The sequence below is a fragment of the Calidris pugnax genome, unplaced genomic scaffold (assembly GCF_001431845.1).
Source record: "Calidris pugnax isolate Ruff unplaced genomic scaffold, ASM143184v1 scaffold95, whole genome shotgun sequence".
Taxonomy (NCBI): Eukaryota; Metazoa; Chordata; class Aves; order Charadriiformes; family Scolopacidae; genus Calidris; species Calidris pugnax.
The window spans coordinates 11,120,183-11,134,622 of record NW_015090885.1 but is presented as its reverse complement, the minus strand read 5'-3'; the positions used below and the strand labels follow the sequence as shown (position 1 = coordinate 11,134,622).

General features: G+C 43.6%; 1 protein-coding gene and 1 long non-coding RNA gene across 2 annotated transcripts in view; both read right to left on the bottom strand.

Annotated features, from left to right (window-relative positions):
* Positions 1 to 1,723, bottom strand: part of MYH15 (myosin, heavy chain 15) — a 48,946-nt gene extending 47,223 nt beyond the window's left edge. Inside the window, exon 1 of the mRNA XM_014947183.1 lies at positions 1,590 to 1,723. The gene's annotated coding sequence lies outside the window, so the exon portion shown is untranslated. The remainder of the gene's footprint in view (positions 1 to 1,589) is intronic.
* A 6,699-nt stretch (positions 1,724 to 8,422) lies between these two features.
* Positions 8,423 to 14,111, bottom strand: LOC106891021. The gene is made up of 3 exons (XR_001412615.1): positions 13,041 to 14,111; positions 8,875 to 8,957; positions 8,423 to 8,481 (listed from the first exon to the last, which is right to left on the bottom strand). It is a non-coding gene; the product is annotated as an uncharacterized LOC106891021 (long non-coding RNA).
* Positions 14,112 to 14,440: the final 329 nt, after the last annotated feature.

The window sequence follows — 14,440 nt, the reverse complement described above, 5'->3', positions numbered from 1 at the left end:
TCATCTGAGCTGACCAAAATTCCCAACTGGAGACACAACTTCAAACTAGCATGGCAAAGTCTCTGCCCCATGAGGAGCATGTCTTAGCTCCGGTGGAACAATGAAATTACATCAGTTCATACGTTTAAACAGAACAGCATCAGAGCATGTAAGTGTCATTTCACATTAAATGTGCAAATGTCAGTGTTAATCTCTAGGACTCAGGACTCTCACAAGTCCTAAGCTACACTAAAGCACTCTAAACCATTTCTGTGAAACCAGGCTCCATTTGCAGACCTCTTAGGGACAGTAACTCAGCTACCACCACCCTAGCTAATTTTTTTTGGTTTTTTTTAATATATATTCAGGACCAGACACTATAGCAAACATGCTATGGTGTAAAGCAGCACGACAGCAGCTGGGAGGGAACCCCTTTTTCTTCAGCAGTCTCATGTGACTGTAGTTACAACAGAGGTCAGAGCCCAGGCAGCGCACACCTCGCAGGTGTAGAGAACTCAGTGAGGCAAACCCATTGCCAGATACGAGAAATTGGAAATGTGGTTTGGTTTAGGGTCATAGGATTATTTTAAAAGGCAGTATAGTCGGGAAAGACAAGGCACAGATAAAGATGTTTGCTTTCCTTTTAGTCTGCTCCAGCTAACAACAAGAAGAGCTGGCCCTTGTATATGAACTTCAGAAGATCCTTGAGATCACCTACTCCCTGTAGAAAGCCAATATTGTTAAGTGGCACGTGCAGATCCACCAACAATTTGGTGTTGCATTCAGACTTGGAAAGGAGGGACCTCATCTTTCTTTGCTGGGGCTGTTGGAAGAGCTACTGTAGTGCTAAGGGCTCGTCTGCAATAGCAACGAGAGCAGGCATAGAATCATACAGGGTTGGAAGGGACCTCTGGAGACCATCTAGTCCAACCCCCCCTGCCAGAGTGGGTCTACCTAGAGCAGGTTGCACAAGAACTTCTCCAGGCGGTTTTGAATGTCTCCAGAGAAGGAGACTCCACCACCCCCCTGGGCAGCCTATTCCAGTGCTCTACCACTCTCACAGTAAAGAAGTTCCTTCTCATGTTTAGGTGGAACTTCTTACACTCAAGTTTGTGCCTATTTCCTCTTGTCCTGTCACTGGGCACCACCAAGAAAAGACAGGAATCGCCTGCCTTTGAAAGGGAACCCAATAATTCTCCAAGGGTTGTAATATAAGATTAGATTAAAGAACTCCTTGGATCAACGAGCTGCTTAAAATTGCAAACTGCATAAGCCATCACCTCTTGCAGATGACAGAGAAGACAGAAAATATGACTTGCAGGTACTGGCTAATCACTCCATCCAGACACATAATTACAAGGTACCTGAGACTTTCCTGAGCAGTTATTCTAGCTGGCTAACGAATGCGCTGACGTTAGAGAAGAAACATGTATTTGCCATCCTAGCATTCAAGCAGCATCCGAGGATGACTAACGTAGTGCTACATGTTTAGTGATGTTACTACAAAAAACCTGAAGCCTCACGAAAACCTTAGTCTCATCAAAACCATGGTACAGTGTTAGAGCGCAGCTGGCTACCCGCATTTAGAAGTGAGAGAGGTTGGTACTCACCCTGGAGAGCACACAGAAAGTGTCACGGCTCCGCCTGGTCTGGGCTTTATATGCCCCTATCTCAAGGTCACTGGTGATAACTGTTTAAAGGCATCAACAGGTTTCCTTCATGCCTATATTTGTCTGCTGGATGCCGGGTGAGGAGACAATGCCCGAGGAGGGGACACGTGTGGCTGCGCCCTGGCGAAGGGAAGGGGGGCAGGAATGTCAGCGGGGAGCGGCACACTCCTCGCCGGCTGCCCCTCACCACACCATTCTTGCTCCATGACTTCATGGAAGAGGCTTTTCCTGCCTCTGTGTTTTTACAGGGGCAAGTATTGCTTTTCCAAGTGCCTCAGAAGTTAATTACCGTGGGCTTGGGGGGCTGGGTGTGCGTGTGCATGTGTGGAAATTAAGACTATTCAGATGTAACTTCCCAAGAATATGAAAATCAAAGCACAAGGGACAAGTGTTTTTAAAGGGAATTTGGTTACATGAGCTAAAAATGGCTTCAAGGAGGAAGGCTAGGATGTGTTCTCACATCTCAGCCAAGTGCTTTAAACCCCCTCTTTAGAGAACAAAATCCAAGCCTAAAGGCTCAGGTTTGGGATACACAGGTATTCCTCAGTTTATGAACAAGGCAAGATGGTGAAGAAATTCGAGAATATATTGATTCTGCCTGGAAAGTGAATCGCAGATAATGAACAAAGTAGGCATCAATTTTAGTGAGTGCTTTGCTTCAGGAAACTCATTTATGAGACTGAGTTTAGGCAATGTCTGGCCTCCTTATTGTAAACTCATTTTTCCTGTAAAACAAGCACCGTAAGTAACTCAAGTCTCATTTCACTTCAACCATAAACAGCAAAACAACTGACACATCCAGACTGATTTGCTTTTACCAGCAGGGGTAGATATATAGGTTTCCTTTGGTTCCAGCATAAACTGAATATAAAAGCACAACGGAAAATAAATATTGTGAATAATGTTTGTTGGCCATAGGAGACGACAATATATTAGGGTTTTAGAAAACTCAGTTCCAAAGAATCAAGAGGGAGCAGGGAGGGAAGTTATCCACAGCTTCATCAAATTCTTAGATACCCGCAGGAGCAAGTGGCTTCATTTGTGACCAGGCAAGAAGAAAAATGTTTGCATACTGAGTCGGCTATTTTTAAAGCTGTTGTCCTGATGACTGGACAGTGACAGGTTGCACAGACAAAGTGGGTTTGTAAGAAATGGAGGGATTTATGGAAGCGATAGACTCACAGACGGGAGATTGATGTGGCAGGTCTGAGGATCCGAGTGCTTTAGTGGCCTGGTATTTTTAGCGTTTGGGGAATGCAACCAAGAGACAGAGAATCACTACTGCTTTGCTACAGGCATGCCCACCTCCAGACAGACTTAAGTTGAGGAGAGGGCTCTCTGTAATGGCTACAGCTGAGGCTCTCAGTCCTGGTCTGTATGCATCGTAAAAGGAATGGGCTGAAAACAAGCGGTGTGTTTTCTCCAGCTCTCGACTGGCTCTCATGCTCTTCTCATTCTTTCCTTGTACCAGAATTGGTTCCCACTGGTCCCAACCTGCTGCTTTAGAGGTGCTCAGTGACCTGCAGCATGGATGTATGTTGATGTCAAATCTAACTCATCACCTTTTTCTTTTATATCTTGGCAAAAAGAAAATAAAGGTAGTGGTCTCAGCAGCCTAGGTGATCAGTGAAACAGTGAGTGAATGTGTAAAGCTCAAGCAGATGCTCCTGATCATGTAATTTGAAACAAGCTAAATTGCCTGCAGCACCAGGATTTAGGGATGCTGTTAATCTGCCATGAAGCCTAAGAATATGATTATTTCATGCCATGAGGGTGTAACGCACTGATAATGTCTGCCTCTTGCTCCTCTCTCACGTTGTCAGTAGCTTTACTTCTAAACATGGTATTCCCATTACCACCTACTTTGCTTAGAAAAAGGCATCTTTTTACAAATACGCTGTTATCACTTACATTTTTTTCTGTTCTTCAAATATTCAGCTTTCATCAGTCCTGCACAAACACTACAATTTTGCTCCCACGCCTCCCTTTTCTTTTTTGGGGCTGCAAACAACTGTGCCAATGCAATTCCAATGCTTGTGTCGCTTGAGAAGGGACACAGCCAGCACTGGTTCAAACATGATCAATTTATTTTCCTTGCTAGCCTGATGTGAATTGATACTGCATATGTTATTCCTGCCTTTCCAGAGTTTATTTGCTCTCTTTTAATATGTACCAGAATTTGCAGCACATTTCCCCCTAGATTAAAATTGTAAGAGTGACAACCAAAGACATTTGTCTCTTGCAGGGGCTACTTTTAGAAAGGTTAATGCTGGTCACTGTTTCTAGGGAAACAAGGGACTTTGATAAGAAGCCCTTGTGACTAACCTATTTTTACTAACATTACATATTGGAAAGGAATGCAATAACGTTTATCAGCTTGAGACACAGATAGTGTCAATATTGTGGTCTTATATAGAAAAATGGGCATCTGGGATCTGTAAAAGCAGAGTTATGAACCCTCTCTATTTTCTTAGAAGAAAAATATCAGCCAGCTGTGTTTTGACAAAAGCTGGCCTTTAGACTACTCTTAATAAAATGTGCACTGTAATAACCTGGAACTCCTGAAAAGCAAGATCAATGAGATAGAAGGACATCAGTTCAAGATACAGACGCTTGGAGAAAGTGTCTTCTGAGACAGGAGCCTCTGGACTGCCCCATAAGCAAGCAGAAAGACTATCCCTCCACGAGATGCACCCAAGTGACTGTCTCTAAAAAGATTGAGAACCTATTATTTACCTCAGGGACCTTTTGGCTAATGATCCCTGCTGCTGTTGCAGTCTCCATTTAAAGGAAAAATGGGAAAAAGCCAAAATGATCTAGTCGGATGCTCTTTGAAAGAAAAAGGTCATGCACATTGGAATTGTTTCAGCAGAAGAAAAATGTGAATGTCGTACCAAGCAGCAAATCCTGGCCTATTCTGTACAACTGCATGTATTTTCTCTTGTGAGGAATTATGGTTTAATTCTTCAAGCCGTTGATGCCCCAAAGGAAATTGGAGGGGAAAGAAAGCTTAGCTTTAAAAATAGTTGCACTCTGCTACATCTCTGAAGGATAGGAAAATTGGCACTAAACAGTACATTTAAAGTGTGTTTATGACAGCTAGATTTGCTTATTAGAACTGGAGATTTTCAGGTTTCTGCAAGCCTTTGTGCTCCCCCTGCTGCAGCGCACACGCTCGGCAGCAGACACAAGTGTCTGCAACCTGAGGTGTCAGGAGCTTCTGTTCACTCTTCTTTCAGAACCCTCTTTTTAAAGAGTTTCTTCCACTTAATTCTTTGCTGATATACTATTGCACCACATAGCACCTAAAGGAAATTTAAATTTCTCTATGGAAAGCATCTGCTTTCACGCAAACATGCCTGGGGAAACAATTCCTCACCCACCAAAAATGTTTTAAGTGCCTTTTAAGCCACTGAAATCCGTGATCTATTGCCATCAGTATGCAGGCTCCTGGAACAGAATAACCTCTTCCCGCTTTGAACAGTTAGAAATCACCAGTGACTGTGGAGAATCCATGCACAGAACCACAAGAGGAGAGCAGCCCATCTTACTGGCTTGGTAGCTCACCACAGCATCCCAGTCCATCCATCCCTTGGCCAGGCCCCCGCCTCTCATCCCCTGCCAAGCTCCGGCTGCATGGGCACGCTCCCCTCCGAAGCCGGGCTAGGATAATAAACATTTCAGAGCTGTCATTGCTGCCTCTCCCCCGCTGACATGCGATCATTACGGTATCTTAAGAACGTTTAAATAGGTCAGGGTTCTAATGGGAGAGCTCGGCTTCTGGGAGCGAGACTGACAGCGCTTTGAGAGCAGATTAACAGCGCTGATAAATCAATCTCAAACTGACTCACAGCCCTAAGAACGACAGGAGAGCGAAAACAGTAAGAAGCACGCCTAGTGAAATAAGTGGTCCCAGCTCTTCCGCTCTGGAGATGGGCCAGGGAAGGGATAGAAGGTTTTTGTCATCTGCCTCCTCACTCTTCTCTCTCTAAAAGCTGATGTGCCCCATCCCCTCTGAGAAAAGTTTTCAGTCTCCAATAAACTTGAGCATCCCACCTTGCCAGACAGGTCAGTACATAATGGCATGTTTTCAGAATTATTGTGCATCCTTTTCCAAACTTCCACATATCCTAATTGCCACTAGCAAGTTTTGGGGTTTTCCACCCCACATCTTAAACTGCTCTGCATCTTCCATAACCAGTGGGAGAAGGCAGGGAGTTACAAGCTCTGATAATCCATGTAAGTAGTTCAGGTTAATCTTTTCACTATTCATTAACTAAGCGTTTATTTGCACAGCACATCATTTGAATTACCGTGGCCCATTCACCAACTTTATTATGCCCTTCTGAAGTTAATAGTAGGAAGTACTTTAGCTTCGAACAATGCAGAAAAGAAAAAAAAAATAATCCATAAATGCCTCTCTAGGGTTTGTATTGCGCAATCTGTCTTCAAAGACAGGGTACTTCATTACCCCTGTTTCAGCCTGTGACTGTGATGCACTCACTCTGCTCAAGCAGCCTGAAAACCACATTTCCATTTCAATAAGCAGCACTGCCCTGAAATGCTCCTAGAACTTCAGACACAACATATTCTAGCTCCCGGTGCCAAGCTCCTGCAAGACAGCTTGCCTGCCTTTGCCTCTTTTGCATTTCAGCTTTAAGGATTTCGAGCCTGCCTTTCAGGTACGAGCAGCAGTGGGTACTCTCCTCGCTGATCGCCTGGTTTTGCTGCTGTGGAGGTTTATTTTTCAGAGGAGGTGAGGGGGGAAACGAAGGAAAATACGCCTTTTTAGACACGAGCGATTTTTTAAATTTTTTGCTTCTGTAACTCTCTGAGTTGTAACTCGGCTTCCTGACAAGGATTGTTTGCTGGCTTGTGTTTGCTTTATGCCAACTGCAAACTATGCTAAAAAAAAATGCGGTGACAATTTAATTAGTGAAATAATTGCCATGGCGGGATACTTTATTAACATCGCAAGCGCTGACAGAATAAGCCTGATGTGATCAACACAACACTGAATAGCGAGAAGGCACGGCAGGAAGCAGGCTGGGGGAGGTTTTCTCAGCACTTACGTTCTGTAAGCAAAGACAAGACACTATTCCTTTGCAAGCACAGCTACACCGAGCTGGTCACCTCCACCAGGAAACTCAGTCAGCTAAGGTCATTGAAGAAATAAGGCCAGTTTTTAAAGAAAATCTATTTCCAGAGATATTACTTTCTGCCATGAGCCCAAAAAAAGCACAAGCCTGTGCTTTTCACGTGGTCTAACGACCTGACGCTTCTTGTCAGTTGAATTTAAACACCTTCAAAAATGGACAAGACATCCTTCTCTCCAGCAGCTACGTTCTGGAGTATATATATAAACACAGACACATATACACACAGACATATAAATATATATATATCTAAGCATATATACATACATACATATTTATATATGTGAAAGCAAGTTTATTTTCTAACCTCTCCTCTCACAGCTACGATGCTCCACTCTTACAGCTTAATACCAGGTAAAATTAGCCTTTTTTCCCCAGAGACCTGCAGAACTGACCCTACGAATCGGCACTGCACCGCAGCCAGACCGTGATGGACTCCATCACCACTGCACTCCCCCCTGCCTCTCACTTCTCCAGGCTCCTGCTACCCAGGCTCAGCACCATCAGAGGCTGATGCTAGAGCTGAAATCCTGCCACCAGCAAAACCCCTGCAGCACTTTAGGCTCAGTCTCTTTTCTGCACAGGGCATTGCTATTTTGCTGGATGAGCACATCACATCTTAACCCCAGGTTAGTTTCTGAAAAGGCGTTGCAGGGCAATGTCAGAAAGGGCTGAGCTGCAGCGCGCCAGGCTGCTGCAGGCTCCCCAAGCATCGCTGAAGCAGTGGAAACAGAGAAGGGAGCACTGAGACACCAAGTCAGGAGAGAGGGTCAGGGAGACCACGGTGAGAAAAGGCCACGCTGGACCACCCAGAGAAACCTACAGAGCCCTTTGGAGAAAGGCTGCACTATGTTTCTTGACCAAAACCCACTAAGAGACTATTGCTGAGATGGGCCAGGTGTTGTCTTTGTGAAGGAGGAATTACCTTTGCCACAACAGCAAGCAGCAGCTGAGATTTCCAAGGAGGTTACAGGTGCAACTCCTTCAGAGCCACACTGGCTCCCCAGCAGCAGCTGATCTGGGCGTAACAGAATGGATTTTAAATAACTTTTTTTGTAATTCAAATACATATTTTTTTATTTACAGGGAAAAAAAAAATAATGGACGTGATGGGGAAGAAAAAAAAAAACAAAACAGATTATACGCTTGAGGCATAATGTACAAAGCCAAAAGTACCTGCCACATACGCAGTTTTAGGCACTTCAGTCTTACACAATGGTTCAGAAAAGGGAAATAAGAAAGCAAATAATGTATCTGGTGTGATGATGCTATAAAAGCACTGCCAAGAATGGGAAATATGCCCTGCCTCAGTGGGGGCCTCTGAAACTTCACTTTAAATACCAGTAGCTCAGTGGCATGAAAACACCAGATAACTCATTTGACAGGATTACCAGCCCAGTTGAATAACTTGCTAAATTTTCAGCAAAACTCACTCAACAGAAAACCTCAGGTTTTGATCTATCCACCCCATCTCACAGAAACTCCTCACCAGCAGCTCCATCTATTCAAATGTATTCACCAGAATAGCATTTTGGAATAGTATTGATTGAAGAGCTGTTGCTGTACTGCCCTGTAGATGCAGATGGTTATTCATCTCACCTCTCTAGATACTGTTCTGCAGGTCCGGTGTCTGTGCCTTCCCTCTGCTAGAGGAGAAAACGGGATCCTATCAATAACTGCAGCAAGGAAAAAAAATAACATTTTTATTTATATAGGTATAGAAAGATGTATATTTTTTTAAAAAATCATCAATGATGTTTTTCAGAGACTCCAAATTTGCAGCAGAAGGCTCAGCTGCAAAATTTAGCACAGAACTTTGACAAAAATATGGGCTATTTTGGGGTATAAAAATATGCTAGAGGAAAAAAAGAAAAGGAAGCTTTATTTTTTAAATTGGATTATTCTGCCTCTTGCCTATCAGGATATACCGGCCCTGGTGGAAACTTTGGTCCTTCTTGTTGTACTGCAGTTGATGAACAGGGATTTTCCAAAAAAAAAAATAAAATTCTCTTCACCCATCCTCACCCAAATGTGCACCAGAAGCGCAGAGAAGGAATTGCAGGGCTTACATGCAGATGATTTCCATTGCATTGCCAGCATGGTCTGGATAGCCACTGTCATCCATCACTGACACACCTTCACACTTCAAGATCTGCAATGTATCCATCATCAGAAAAAAAAAATATATTTAAAAACAAAATCACCATGATACGGAAATTGCTGACACTTTTCTAGGAAAGGGAAGCTGATTGAGACAAAGGTAGGGGCTACATCCGTATAAGCAACGAGGCTTAATTCCCACTGCTTTGTCTGCGTGGAGTTACAAAGCTGATTGCCTTCAAAGAAGCGACCTGTTCATGATCGTGCTGTTAGATCAGGAAAAATCACTGGGCAATAGGGCTGTAAGAATTTGACAGCACCCTGGGAACTGGAGTCCCACTCTCCTCCATGTGGAGACAGGCTTCTCAACCAGGTGTGTCGTCTCTTTCACACTTACTTGGTTTAAAAAGTAGGAAGTTTACCTCTGTAAAAACTAATGGCAAGTTGTTCTTGCCTGACTAGTTTATTCAGAATCAAGAACAAAAGGGGCAGATTTTAGATACTGAAAGTATAAGGAGCAATAGCACTAAGTAGCACTATTGTTGAAAACTATTGTTGAAAACAGTAGTGTGCTACAGTCAAAGATAATAGAATCATAGAATCATAGAATTTCCCAGGCCGGAAGGGACCTCCAAAGGTCATCTAGTCCGACCTCCCCGCAGTCAGCAGGGACACCCCCAACTAGACCAGGTTGCCCAGGGCCTCGTCGAGCCTCTCCTTGAATATCTCCAGGGATGGGGCCTCAACCACCTCCCTGGGCAACCTGTTCCAGTGCTCCACCACCCTCATAGGAAGTTTACCTCTGTAAAAACTAATGGCAAGTTGCTCTTGCCTGACTAGTTTATTCAGAATCAAGAACAAAAGGGGCAGATTTTAGATACTGAAAGTATAAGGAGCAATAGCACTAAGTAGCACTATTGTTGAAAACTATTGTTGAAAACAGTAGTGTGCTACCCTCAAAGATAATAGCCATGTTCCAAGTTACATCTCAAGGAAGTTTGTCTCGCCCTTCACTGGACACACAGACTTGAATTTTAGCTGCTTGCAGCAATCGGAAAACTATCCTGAATACACCTGAACAACCTACAGTTTTCTATTGCCTCACAGGGTGTCTCTGCCTTGGTGTGAAAAAAGCATGCAAATTGCAGTATGAGACCAATCAGTAAAATTTATTTCAATGAGTGAAAGAACTGGAAAGCTGACGTACAGATCCATTCCCCAGAAATAATAAACCAAAGGCCGTTTAAGACTGAGTCCAACAGTGGGCATCAGTTCTACCCCATACACGTGCAATGCAGACAGGTCTTATTGATTTGATCACAGCGTACACATAAAGTTCAAAAAAAACCTCCACCAAATACTCCCTTAACCAGAAAGGACATAGTCCTCCTAAAACAAGATCTGTTTTAGTGAGCGTGAAAAAGATACTCCCTTAACCAGAAAGGACATAGTCCTTAATACTACAACTTCAAGATCTGTTTTAGTGAGCATGAAAAAACTCAATTATGAATGAGCACTTTTGTACAGCTTATGGAAAAGGGTTTGCAAAAGGACTAATGAAATGAAATCTTCCACTGTTCCTGTTCCCCACACCACAGCCTGTTTGTTAGCAGTAACAACGTGTGACATGTCACGGGGCTCTGCTGAGCTGAGCTCCAGACCTCTGACACTAAATCACTGATAAAGTCATAACATGGAAAAAAAGGGCCATCCGAGTCCCTTCCCAACAGCCGAGCCCTGGGAGCCAGCAACGCTTGCCTGAATCCAGCTATCTCCATGAAGTGTCTCCCACCACCGTTATCAGAACCAGAAGTGAAAAGGTGTTAGGGAAGGACAGATATTTTTGCACGGTGCTCTTTCAGTGGCAGCAATGGGCTGAGCCAGGAGCGCCCGTGTGCAAGGGTGGCTGCTCATAACAGCGTGCATCCCAAGAGCAAGGCAAGTGACAATCATCCAGCCATGCCTTGACACATTCACATCACTGAGTTCCCCTTAGCATCACCTCCTTCCTCTCCCTGCCCTCAACTAAGGACAAGATGTTTCAGGAGCCGGCCCGTAGTCTCCTCCACACCCTTCTCTTTCTGGACTTGGGGGAAGTGCACGGCAGAAGGAGAGCACCAGGAGAGCTCGTGCTTGTGGCTCTGCACTTACAAAACAGAAGACAACCATATATGGTCAAGGAGGAATAATTAGCAGACACTGTTTCAATCTTACTCCTGCTTTATTCATTACTGTCTTCAAAGACACCCCCTTCTTCCTCCCAGAATAACCCCCTCACCGAAACAAAAGGATGGACACATCACCTTGGATGTTTTTACCACCTGACAAAACATACTAAGCGCTGACAACTGATTCATCATTCTCAAGATTCAGCACTTGTCACGTCTATCAGAATTTCTTTAGAGATCTGAAATACCAAAACTGGAATCTAGCACTTGCTACAAGAGTGTCTTCCTCGCCATAAAGGATTAGGGCCTTTAATTAAAAGAAAAGCTGAAAAATCTGAAAATTCTGCATGAACTGATGATAAGAACAGATCATTAGTATTAAAAATGCAAATACACAGAGGATATACCATCCTCCTGCACCAACAGTATTTCTGATCAGCCACTCTAAGTAAATCCTGCCAGGTATTTACATACTCAGCTTGAAGAAAAATACAAAGGGCAGAATCACAGTCAGGAATATGACAACAACGCTGCCATTAGCCTCCAACCAAGCATCACTGATCCACGAAATTAAGAGATCAGACAAAAAGAAACCCAACTAAATTGCAATAAGAAACATATAGTTAGGGAGTTTAAAAAGCCTTAATTTGTGCTGTATAGTGAGGGCAGACTGTGACTAAGGCATCTAAGTGTTTGTATTCCTACAAGCTTTTTTAAAGCTGAATCCACCTTTCCAAAGGCATTGAATGAATCATCACTAGCATTCATTCATTTTATCAGGCTTTTATTTTTCCTGCCCTTCAGGAAGTTCCCATTCCAAAAACGACTACAGGGAGAACTGAACGAGGAGCACCAGCTGGGGCTCCTGCACAAGATTTCTGCCCTTCTGGAGGAGCAGAGCACCACACAGCAGAGCGCTATTTTAAGTGTGGAGCTACTGGAGAAGCAGAAGAACAACCAGTGGTCGCCAGCCTTCCAGATTAGCACCTATTTTGCATGCCTGGAGCCTCACAAAGCAGCCCGTTCCACTCACAGGTTTGGCTTTTAGCTTGCAGCAGCAGAACAGGCTTAGGGATTTTATTTTAAAATGGAGAACACATACAAAGAAATGGTGTGAAGATCCTACTTTCTAAGTCCTTCCAGCAGAAAACTTGAGGTGTTCTCTGTGGTTCTGCCTCATTCCCACCAGCAGGCAAGGTTTCAGTGGTACGGGAGACATTTCAAGCAGAAACACGCAAGCTACTCAGCCATCGAGCCTTTTAAACTTTAAAGATAAGTGACTCAGTTAATCCAGCAGTGAAAGCCTACGTGTGCCCCATCTCCCCCGTAAGAGTGGCATTTCAACCGCTGCAGAGACTGATAATAAGTTGCATTATCTCTGATACCATGGTGGACCTATTTAAGGATTTTTAGCCTGGCTGTACTCTATACGTAACATTAAATACAGCCATTGCTAATAACTTGGCTTAATTATTAGCTAATTTCTTCATACACATGCAAGCTGAAGATTTCAATTATTTTTAATTATATGGAAAGTTCCAAGTGTCTGTTTTATTCCATTAAGATCATTCAGAACTCGGTAAAACCAGCAAACGCTTAATTCTTTAAATGACAGTTTTTAATTAATTTGAACTCAGGCTAATTAAAAGATTTGCAGATTGCAACATTCTAGTCCATTTTCAGAAGGCAAGCCTTTACGTCTGCGGCAAATGTGCTCTATTTTCCATTCAGATTAAAGATTCAGCTCCTCCTCTAAGTGCAAAAACCTCTTCAGCTTTAACAGTGGAATTACAACTGACAGCAGGTAACAGAAGTGCTCCGAGCTACAAACAGCCCCTGAAAACACCCAAGTCCAGTGCTCCAACTTGCATGAAAATCTGGGCACTGGAGACAGGAACAAGGGCTTCAGCTAGAGCCTTAGGTGGTAACAGCCTTGGTTTAATCCCTCTCACCTACCAACCACTCACCTGTTTGTGCAGCACCGTATAAAGGGGGAAACCAATGCCCTGCCCTCACAGCCACCCTGCAACAAAATAAGGGAAGCTGTGTTTGCCAGAAACACTAGCTTCAGTGGGTAACTTCAAAAAGGGAAGATATTTTACTAAGTTTGTAGCCAATGAAAATAAGGCTTGTGGCTTTGCTATAGACGTCTCCGCACCCGCAGTTACTTTTATCCTCACTGATCAATTCCAATGACATTTGGCAAATGGAAAGTGACTCTGGTGACAGTCCTACAAGTCAGTAGCTGGCTAGAAGTTGGACCCTGAAGCCAACATGGGGAGATGTTGCTTTTCCTCATATTGTGTACATCAGAGCCTGGGCCAGCTAGTGTCTCCATGATTTCCAAGGCAGCATCATGACATGTTGTCTCCATCCCAGTAGAACAACCTTCCCAAGGACCTGGTAGAGCCCCCATCAGCGAAGGTTTAAAAAATGTGATTGGACCCTCTCCCATGAAAAGGTTGGACTAGATGATCTTTCAAGGTCCCTTCCAACCTGGGCTGTTCTACGATCACTGGGAGCACAGAGGTGAGAAAACTGAGGTCACTTTCACATGGAGGAAAGCGAGGGCTTAAGGAGAACAGAGACCCGATGGCACAGTGCATAAGTTTTGCTGCTTTCAGTATGCACTGCTTTAAATGTATGAAAGTCATTAAGTCCTTGACTGGCATGAGCAAAGTTGGATTTTCAGCACAACACCTTCGCACAGCTGCTGGCAATGAGCTGCCTTCGTATACAAATATAGTTAATGTATACAGCGATTGTTGGCTTGATTTCTCCATTTAGAATGAGTAATGCATATAGCCATAGTAACCAGCTCCTGCCACCGAGTCCTCCTTCTCTTCTGAAGTCAATCTATTTATGCATGGATCTATGAAGAGGAGTTTGTGTTTCTCCCCGTCGGAAGAGTAAGTGGGGGAGACCTGGCTGCGCAGTTCTGCCACACACCGCTGAAATGCCATGGAGTGACCTTGGCTGTTGTTCTGTGAGTGGTTTTCCAGCATGTCACACGCATCTGCTACCCACTTATCGACCCACTTGAGTCTATATAAACTAGCCAATATTCTCTTTGCTAAATAAGGTTATTAAAAAATGTAACATTGCATGCAGTAATATCTCCATACAAATTTCCCAGTCAAGACATCAATAGTTTTAAGGTGTTGGAAAACCATTTTCAATGAGTTCGTGGAGTTTCACAGGAAAATAGGTTTGCAGCTAGCATTCACATTATCATTTTGCCTGCCTAAAGGATCTTGAATCTGAGGACATTTCGCTTTTAATGTTTTAAAGATACAAGCATGTCAGAGCCTTTAACACAAGATAACAAAATCCAATTTCACTTGCCGAGATCAGCCTTTGTCAGTGT